At 40.0% G+C, this 10,525-nt stretch overlaps 1 long non-coding RNA gene across 2 annotated transcripts; it reads left to right on the top strand.

Moving 5' to 3' along the window:
* Positions 1-1,795: 1,795 nt before the first annotated feature.
* Positions 1,796-9,400, top strand: LOC107827723 (uncharacterized). Of its 2 annotated transcripts, XR_012708901.1 has the most exons (3): positions 1,796-8,375; positions 8,452-8,643; positions 8,712-9,400. It is a non-coding gene; the product is annotated as an uncharacterized LOC107827723 (long non-coding RNA). The 2 variants fall into 2 exon arrangements; XR_012708900.1 differs by having other exon boundaries at positions 1,796-8,643.
* Positions 9,401-10,525: the final 1,125 nt, after the last annotated feature.

Raw genomic sequence — 10,525 nt, 5'->3', positions numbered from 1 at the left:
ATTTTGGATACCCTATACAGAGGGCCTGACAGGTTGGACCATTGTCCAACGTCCATTCACCCGTCCTCTTCTCCAGATAAGGTGACATTTCCTGTGTTTCTACTTTCTTTGTCTTTCACATGGTCCTTATCTGCAGTTTACCTTCCTATTCTTCTTTATCTCTCTCTCTCTTTCTGTCTTTTTTTTTTCTCTTTTCTTTCGAGTTATTATTTTGCCCTTGCCTTTTATTGCTTTGGGCCTTTGGTGAACTCTGTATTTATCATATATTGTTTTTATCTGGGATCTTCAAGAACAAGGTAAACCAACGTTGCTGGATGACATCCTTTTACGCTATAAAACATCTTTCTATTCTTTGAATAATAATGGTGTTCGGACCAACATGTGTTTTAATCAATGTTTTAAAAGACGGGGTGTGAAACAAGGCGTTTTACCTCTAACGAGGCAAGACATAAGCCCTAAGACATGGAGTGTAAGTCTCACGGATCTTTAAATTTTACTAATTTCAAGAATTTTAAAATAGTATAAAATAAAAAATAATTATAAAAATTACATTAAAATCACAAAATTATAACAAATAATCTATTTAAAATATTTATAAATTATAATTGAACTTTGAATAATACAAAAAGTATGATATATATCATAATATGCAAATTAGACAAGAGGGGTTGCTTTGATGGTAAGCAACCTCCACTTCCAACCAAGAGGTTGTGAGTTCGAGTCTCCCAAAGAGCAAGGTGGTAAGTTCTTGGAGGGAAGGATGCCGGGGGTCTATTTGGAAACAGTCTCTCTACCCCAGGGTAGGGGTAAGGTCTGCGTACACACTACCCTTCCTAGACCCCACTAAGTGGGATTATACTGGGTTGTTGTTGTTGTTGTAGCTGCAATGTTGTTGCAACTCAAACATCAAAAGTAACGTATTCGATGCGAAATCTTATATGTATCTCTTAAGGAGTAATGGATCTTGAATGAATTTCGATATTATAATTTTAATTTTTTTAAAGTACTCCCTTTATTTAATATGTTTTCTATTTGAAAGATAATTTTTATAAAAATATAATTCACAATTTAAATATGATTCTCTACCATTATTTATTTTTAAGTTTCAACAAGTTAATAAAGTGACATATAATTCACTGTGCTATATCATGATAACTAAATATTTGTAAATAGTTACTAGCTAATACTGAGCTATAAATTAATAAGTGTTGTATCTCGTAAACGTAAAAATAATAATATTTAGGAAAATAATTATAAAAAAATTATGTACTTAATAAAGACATAACCAAAGTTAATAAATAAATACTTTTAAATGAAAGATTTATTTAAAATTTATTATCATAGAAGTCTTAACGGATAACGTGCAATAATTTTTATTTTAATTATGACATAAATACTCTCAACTTAATGATTTATGATTAAGAAAAAAGTAATTTTGAATAGTCCATGATTTATTAAGAAAATTTGAGGATTTACAAGATTAGTTACACACAATTGCATAAAGTTCTATGAAGCTAGCCCAGTACGCTGGGCGTTAGGCGTGTCCGGGACGTAAGCCCTGACGGTCGAGGCGTAAGTCTCACGGAACTAAGCCCCAAACATAAACCCATGGGCATTTTACGAGTGTTCCGCCCTAGGATGAGCCTCGGGCGATTCCCAATTCTGCCTTTTATAAAAGAGGTTTTAATATACTAAGTAGTCTGCTATAGTCCGCAAGCGCGGCTGGTGTAGGTAAATCTAATAGACTCATACTGAATGTTATAGCTGGGATTAACTCCTTAGAGTAGGACAAGGGGTAATGACAACGTTGATATCAAAGTATGATTCAAGTATCATGGAGGACCCAAGTGAGCATTTCCCGTTTGCGCAAACTTCCAAATATTGATGATATCATTTCAAAATCTATTGTCCGAAAATGAGCTCCTAATTAATGAGTTGATTAACTAACATGTGTCATGTGTGGTAGATAGAATTCAGTCAACGATAGAAGCATTGAACAACAAATATGCATGCATCATAATAGTTAGGCTTTTCGTATGGCAGCTTTTCCTCTCCATTGTACCTACTATCAGATACACGTTCATAAAAACTATTGTAAAGTGGCATGACACATTAGAATAGTAATGAAACAAGAGCGTATATTAGACTTATACGCATCGTTGTGCTCACACATAATGTGGTATGTTTAGTTCGAAAATACAAGTAACAATTAAACTTGTTTGTGATTTTAACGATACGTGATTTAGTTCAATACTAATTAGTAACCAAGAAAGCAAACGTATAAATTAAAAAAGTAAGTTTAATCAAACTAGTGCTTAAGCAAGTCTTGACCTCGAGCTACGATGGCCTCAAGGTAGGTCAACAAGAACAGTAAAGTAAAGACAATAAAGTTAAGAGACAATTCTGATGAGTAATGAGCAAGAAAGTAAGAGAATATATTCTTTTGCCAATGGTTGATGATCGTTACAAATGATTGAGGTCCCCTTTATAAGTTACATTTCCATTCTTAGTAAGGAATCTTATTAGGACAGCTATCTAACCGCCTAGTACAAATTCGTACAAATCTGTTCCGGAATTTTATGTCGTGATCTTGGGGATGTTGCGAGAATCTTGCTCTTTTTGTTACAAATCCATAATGGCATCATCTCGGGGTTGGTCATACTCGGCTTCGGTGCTCATCGCGTACTTCGATCCTCGAGCCTTGCACTCTTTCATCGAGTTCGAGCTTGGTCCATCAGGCTTGAACTCTATCCATCCTGAACTCAAGTTTAAAGTGACTCTTTGAGCCCGTTAAATCGGGCATACCTGATTTCGACCATATACATGGTATAATATTGGAGGTTGCATGTTATATTCTTAATTAGTTTTGGCGTTAGAATTGTAGTCTAATTCAGTTCTACATTTATTGAGTGTTGGACCTTAAATCTTATCATAGACAAACCTTGCACTCAGTCATTGGGCTCCAGCTTGGTCCATCGGGCTTGAACTCGATCCATCTTGAACTCGGGCTTGAAGAGACTCTTTGAGCCCGTAAAATCGGGCATACCTGATTTCGACCGTATACAGATAGTCCTCGCGTTTCTTAGAGTAAGATGATAAGAAACGATTTGATCCTAAATCCTCCGATGCCTCGATCATGATATCAAATTACGTCAGCAACTAAAGTGATTGAAAGGACGCGTCTGCATAGTTCCCTAGGCCATTAATTGAAGGTGCTGATGGTCGGCCATTGGCTTCCCCAAATGGTTAAAGCGGCCGCTACAAATAGGTGAATTTCACAACTTTTAGAATTTTTACTTCTCAAATCTTTCTCAAAACCTCACTAGCTTCTTTATCTTCCCTGAGTTCATCCTTTCTTCAACTTGTTCTTGCTACAACATCAACTTCTTCTCTTCTTTTGAATTTCTCAACAGTAATGGCCAAAACATCTAAAACCGTTCCTCAGAAAGAAAAAGCCTCCTCATCATCACGTCCGGCCGGTGGTAGAACGACGGTGCCACCTTGTATCGAGGAGTGCATTCTCGGGCCATGCGAATTATCTTCCGATTTCAAGATCGATAAGCCTGCGTCGGTGTTACAACCCATATTCACGTATGTTAGTTTATGCCGTAAGTTAGTCAATCTAAATCCAAGAAAAGATTATCTTTGATATGATAAGAAGTTAATCCTATTGGTCTTAAATGATACAAAGGTGTATAAGGGTGGTTAACAAGTATTAGAAGTTAAAGGAATCAAGGATGTTGTCAGCCGTATTTTCAAGTAAACATAGAGATGCTTAATACACTTAACAGGTCGTGTTTTAAGGTATTTGAATCATATAATATTCGTATCATAAGTCTTGAGGTCAAACGAGTTATGAAACAAAAGTCGACAAAAGTTGTCGCAACTTATGTTCATAATTTTACTTAAACTTTAGGTCAAATGTTACTAAACTTTTCTCCTAATTTACTTTGAATTGTGGGGTGATATACCTACCAAATTGAAGATCTATGAGTCTAGTTTCCAACGCATTTAACCGTTCGTCGATACGATATCAAAGTAGAGAGATATTTGTATTTTTGCGAGACTGCACCAAACACCTCTCTATGGGTCCCACATAGTCAGTTAAAGAGATATGGATATATATAATATGCTTAGAACCCATTTTAAGTCATTCATTTTCAGTATATTCAGATCTTAGAACCCTAGAAACACCCTCTCAAAGTTCTCCATGATTCAAGACCCAAACAAAGGGCAAACAACACAAATCAAGTGTCGGGAATCCCGTAGCGCTAGTAAGTTTCTTATTCTTCTTGTTGTTGCTCATTTTGTGTTGTTACAGCTCGCATGAGAGGTTGTTTTAAGGGGTTTATGATCTGTAAATACTCCCTCAAGTTTTTAATATCAACCCTAGGTGATTTCAAGCCTTCTAAAGTGATTCTAGTACTGAAAAACCCTAATTGATTGCTAGTTCCGCTTCCTTGTTGTTGTGGCAGCATTGGAGGGATATTTCGTGGATAAATAATGTCAAATTGGAGTTGTTCCTTTTTTCTAAAGGTAAGGAACCTCTTACTCCATATGTATTTAAGATTATCCAAGTTGTGGCTAAGTCATTGAAGCTAGAACTTGTGAAATATCTATATCGAAAGATTTGGTAGTAATGTTGTCGGTTGGTGGACTGTTTTGGGAGGCTCAATATGATTAATATTGATGTTGTTTGGGCTGTTTGGTGCTTTGTTTTCACTTGTGGTAAGTCATATAAATAGGGGATATGCTGTCCGTTTCATCGTAAAATAGGTTGTGGTCGGTACATAATAGTTACGATGCTTAAACGTTAACGATAGTGTCATTTCTCCTATTGTAGACTAAGGAGTCGTGATATTTGCATAGCTTGAGGTTGGGAAGTATATACAAGGTATGTGAGGCTATCCCTTTCCTTCTTTTGCACGACTCCGATTGTACATAATGTAATGAACGAGCTTCCAAAGATACTCTACTCTTAAAAGCTAGCAATACTTACATTGTTTCCCTTCTTATGGAACGATTGATGTTGATGTTGCTTCTCTTATTTTTATGTTATCAATGTTGTTGGTACTTCCTGATTCTTATAAGGTTCATAGTGAAGAGTTAGTCCTAATAACGTGTACAGAAGATACTGACCTTACGTTACTTTAAAAGGTTTAGAACATGATTCTATGAGTCGAGCATGCATTAAATATATGTATCTATTTTACTCTACCGAGCCGCGGTATAGTTGGCCGGGTACGACACCTATTGTGCAATCACTAATTAGTTGGGTTTTACCGAGCTCCACATGGCCGGGTACGATTCTACCGAGCCTTATGATGGCCGGGTACGTTTTTACCGAGTCCTCTTTGAGGCCGGGTACAATATGATGATGATGATGATGCCCATAGAGGTGTGTGTTTTAAAAGTTTATGTGTATATATGTCTGTATCATGCATTTCATGTCAGTAGCCCTCAGAGGTACCCAAATGTTACAGACTGTATATTCTCTATCCTTATTCACATTACTGTTCATACTTATGCTTTCCTGCCTTGCATACTCAGTACTTTATTCGTACCGACGTTCATTTTATTTGTGGATGCTACATGTCGTGCTGTAGGTCCTGATAGACCCCAATCATAGTAGGCTTCCTAGATCAGAAGTTATTGGTGAGATCCCTTCTCCGGACTTGCCGTGGTCTTGGTATGCATTTTTGTTATAGACATTATGGGTATGTCAGGGCCCTATTCCGGCTATGTTGCAGCACTTATGTTCCTTTAGAGGCTCATAGAAATGTGTCGACTCATGTATACTTTGGTATGATTTGTCGGCTGATTTTTGTTGTATAGTCTTTCATGGCAGCGTGGTAGCTCGTACCTTATATATAGTTTCCTACCTGTCTGGTTATTCTATGTTAAGTATGTTCATGCCAGTATCTTTCATTGTTAGTTGTTCATGATCCATATCTACCATTTATATTGATGTTGTCGGCCCTTAAAGATAATAAGGAAGGTTAGATAAAATATATGTTGATGTTCGGCAAGTATGGCCCGGGTGCTAGTCATGACCCTCCAGTTTGGGTCGTGACAAACTTGGTATAATAGCAAGTCAGTCCTAGGGCTTGTTTATGAGCCGTGTCTAGTAGAGTCTTGATTATGGATGTGTAGCGCACCACATTTATAATCAGGAGGCTACATGACATCTAGGGTTGTTACCTTCTTCCCGAATCTAGATCGTGCATAGATTTGAGTCGTAAGTGTTCATCTCTAATATTCACCTTGTTTTCTTTCAGCAATGCCTTCGACTAGGAAGCAAACGATTAGCAGACGACTCGATACAGCTGCGGGAGAGGGTACCAGTCACTTGCCCCAAGCCAGAGCAGGCAAAAGTGAGGCTCAGAGTGAGATGCCGTCTCATAACTCATCTACTCCATCTCCTCTAAAGGATATTAGGAGGCACCCAACACCTCCAGTTCCTCCGTCTAGCACTAGAGACCAGGATATACGGAGTGCTTTGCAGTTGTTGACTAGCTTGGTAGCTGCTCAGGCTCAGAGGTAGAATACATGTGCTGCTGATAACCCAATTAGTACGAGAGTTCGTGATTTTATTAATTTAGACCCTCCATTGTTTACCAGATTAGACCCCAAGGAGGACCCACAGACTTTTATTGACCAGGTTCATCGTACACTACATGTTATGCATGCTAGTGATACGAATGCAGTAGAGTTGGCTTCTTATTGGTTACGGAATTTAGCGGGTTCTGGTATGATAGTTAGGAGAGATCCAGGGGTCCGAACGCTCCTCCAACTGTGTGAAAGGAATTTTTTGAGGCCTTTCTTTCTTACTACTTGCCAATTGAGATACGACGAGCTAGATCTGATAAGTTCTTGAACCTTCGACAAGGTAATATGAGTGTGCAAGAGTATAGTATGCAGTTTGATTCTTTAGCAAGGTATGCTCCCCATATGGTGGCCGAAGATGATCTTGAGCAGGTGAAAAAGGATTGTAATTGGGGGATAAGAATGTCATGATTCCTTCTCTCGAAGAGGACATCACCACTCATGTGGAAGGGTACTTAAGCATGTACACTTATCCTTTCACATTAGATCCCGTAGATCCAGCACTAGGTCCCATGGACCCAGTCATTCTTGATTTCTAAAACCAATATCGGGTGACGCTTGGCCAGATCTACCCTTCTTTCTAGCGTATCGTCAATTTGATTAGGTATTTCTCAGGCAAGGTCGATGGGATGCCTTTTACCCTCGACCACCTGATTAGGCTATACAGCCCCTACCTTTATCAAGACGGTCTGATAAAGCTCCAATGTTGATCCTCGAAGTCGCCATTCTCTAGCATCGATGAGGTTAAGGATCAAGGATGGATGATCCGTTTGTCCGAATCAAGACTTCCGATTTAATTCCCGCTGAAAGGATGCCATTTCCTGAGGAATGGAACATGAAACGTAAGTACAAATTTATCGACAATGATTACTATTTTGCTTTCCCTATTCTTCCTCGATCTAATTTCCTTTTGATGATGCAGTTGCCCCTTGGTTTCCTGGTGTGATTCTGGACCTCGCAGATTGGGTCCGACAATTGGCCTCCACTTCTTCACACACGGAACGCTATTGGCAAGATTTGGCCAAGGGTCGGTGGGAAGCTAAAAACCATGGTGAATTCCCTTGTTCATATGTCGATGTTTTCCTATAAAATACCTACTTTCTCCTTATGTAGGCCTCGGAGATACTGTTGCTATTGAGGCAGCCCCCGCCCAATGAGGAGGAAATCCCAAAGCCAACCAAGGAGAAGAAAAGGAAAAGGGCTTCGCCAGCAAGTTCCTAGAAGCCCAATAAAAATAAGGCTCAAAAGCCTAGGGCCAATCCTGTGGCCCTATCTGTAGAAGTGGTCCAACACCTTCGAAATGACGAGGAAGAGGGAGGAGATGACGACTGCCTGTTGGTAGCTCGGAAGAGAGAAAGCACTAGGGCTTCGAAATCCACCGAACCGGTGATGGCCGATGCGGTTCATTCTTGAGATGAAGAAATCTTAGAGGGGAGCTCGTGCAAAGTCCCCAAGCCATCGGGTGGTAAAAGTGCATCTCATCTCGGAGGACATTTGGCGGGTGATCCCGAGGAGCCTAATTTTGAGGCCCTCCAAAGAGAAGATAATGTCCCAAGTGAATCACTTGGGATAATTAACAAAGACGAATTGCCACTTGGTCCCGTGTTCTCTGAAGGGCAGTTCCAAGATGCCCAGGCCATGAAGACTCCCGACGTATGGGCGACCCACGAAGGGACTAATATTTTTCGGGAATGCCTTTTAGGGGTCGAAGATGGTGCCAACCCGGATGCCTCGTTTAGTTTGACAAGGCTCAGCGTCTTCTTAAGCAAGTAAGTTTCTGCTTCCATAATTATGCTCGTGATTTATTCTCGTTTTTTGAGTTTGATCTCTTTTCTTTGTGTGAAGGCTATAACGCTCCATCGACATGCATTCTCCAAGTCTCGAGCCGAGCTCACCCGATGCGAGGCTGAAATCAAGAAGCTCGTGGAAGAGAGGGACAACCTCAAACTCCTCTATGTTCAAAAAGAGGAGGAGATTAGGGGCCTTAGATCCGACTTTACGAAGGCTCAGTCAGAACAGATCGAGCTTATTGAGCAGGTAATGTAGATTTTTGGGAATTTGTTATGTGCTTATCTGACTTAGCGACTAACACTTTGACTTTGCAGGCCCAGCTGAAGGGCGAGCTGGTGGAGCATCTTCGAGAAGTGCTCAAGGTGAAAGAGGCCGAGACCCTGGGATGGAAGCAACATATGGATCGTCTCGCCTCAGAGAAAGACATGCTTCGGTCCCAGCTGACTTTGATCGAACGCCAGCTTCAAAATGTAAAGGGGGAAAGCTTGGCCCATAGCCGAAAAATTGAGGAGCTCGAAGCTAAATCAGTCGCCGAGCTTGCGAAGGCCAAATTTGAGGTAGAGGCATTTGTGGCCTCTTATAGAGCTGATACCGAGGCTGCTAACATTTGGGCATAGGAAATCTACACTGCTGCTGAAGTCAAATTGTCAAGTGCTCTCGATCATGCCAGACGACAATCCCGTAGAGAAACTCTCGAGGAAGTGCACGCTCGTAGCTTTGATCTCTCAGCTGATATTAAAAAGGCAAAAACTTTGGAGGACGAGGCTGCCGCTTTACTCTGCGATGATAAAGATTCTTCTAGTGGTTTCGAGATCAGAGGAGATGAGGTTGAAGTCCCCGAGGAGGAGGTTCCCGAAGATGCAACTCTCAAGGATGCGGATCCTGAGGATGCGGCTCTTAAAGTAGATTAGGCTCTTAGGATTTTGTTTTTTTTGTTTTTGTGTAAGGCCCCTTGTGGCCACTATAAATACCCTTTATGAATATAAGGAATTTATTTTCTTTATGCTCCATCTCCGATTTATTTCAAATTCTGCTTCGTCTTTGTTTTGTGAAATGTTTTGATGTTATAACTTCAATGATCGAGTGAGCACTGGCTTGGACTTAGAGTAGAACAAACCCTTAGGGTTTTTAGTAATCAATGGGCGATCCTTGAACTTATAATGGAATACCTCTTAAGGGTTTTTGATGAATCCTCAAGTTAAGCTTAAGTCAATTTGATGCGAGATCGGGATGATGGGACCCTTAGGTCGGAGTCGAGTGAGAACAAGGTCTCGAACTCTAAATATTTTGACCCTTAGGTTCTATTAGGTTGGGCCGATATGGCCTTTGAAAGATGGCTATTATTTCTCCTTTTCGTCTTAGAAGACTTAGTAAAAATTTATTTATGCCTTGGCATGCATTTTTTACCCATTGGATTTTTTGAGAGTTCGGTGTCAATCAGAACCCTTTGTTTTTAGTTCCATAGTATAAGTTTGTATTTCAGTAATTCGATACCTCGTAAGGTTTTTCGAGGGCTGATTTTATCGAAGCCCTTTGATTATTTTGCCGAGGGTAGCCTTTATTTAATCGGTTTTCTAAGAATTCGAAGACCTATTTTTATTGCAGAATTCAGACGTATCCAAGCCACGTTATTTTGGCCGTAGCCTTCAGGTGTGTCTCTTGGAATTGTTTCCCGATAACCTTTTGAACTTGTCCGAAAGGTTAGTCCCCGAGTATGATGGCTTTGGCCTTTGCGTCGAGGGATGCCTCTTTGAGGTCTTTAAATTCGAGTCTAGATACTCGAATGTGTTGACTGTTGATGACAACCCCCGAATTCGAGGTGTATTTGGTATTTGCGTTTTGGCCCTTGAGCCATTTTTTGCGGAATCATAATTATGGAGCTCGTATAGTAGCAAATATCTTTGGGACACAAAGTGTTTGATATAGAGAGAATGCTTCTTTGAATAATTCATACATGCGTACATGTTTTGCCATCAGGGCTCGACTATTCTACACGGACACGGTTCATCTGACAGTTTGGCCCATTACAAAGTTTTCCTATCGAGGCCCTCTTTGGCGTGAAGTATATTTCTCGAAAATATAACCTTCGAGGGTGGTGCTCCCCCCAGTATTCGAGGTTGATAGAAAA

The sequence above is a fragment of the Nicotiana tabacum genome, chromosome 1, assembly GCF_000715075.1.
Source record: "Nicotiana tabacum cultivar K326 chromosome 1, ASM71507v2, whole genome shotgun sequence".
Taxonomy (NCBI): Eukaryota; Viridiplantae; Streptophyta; class Magnoliopsida; order Solanales; family Solanaceae; genus Nicotiana; species Nicotiana tabacum.
This window is presented reverse-complemented; position numbering and strand designations above follow the sequence as displayed.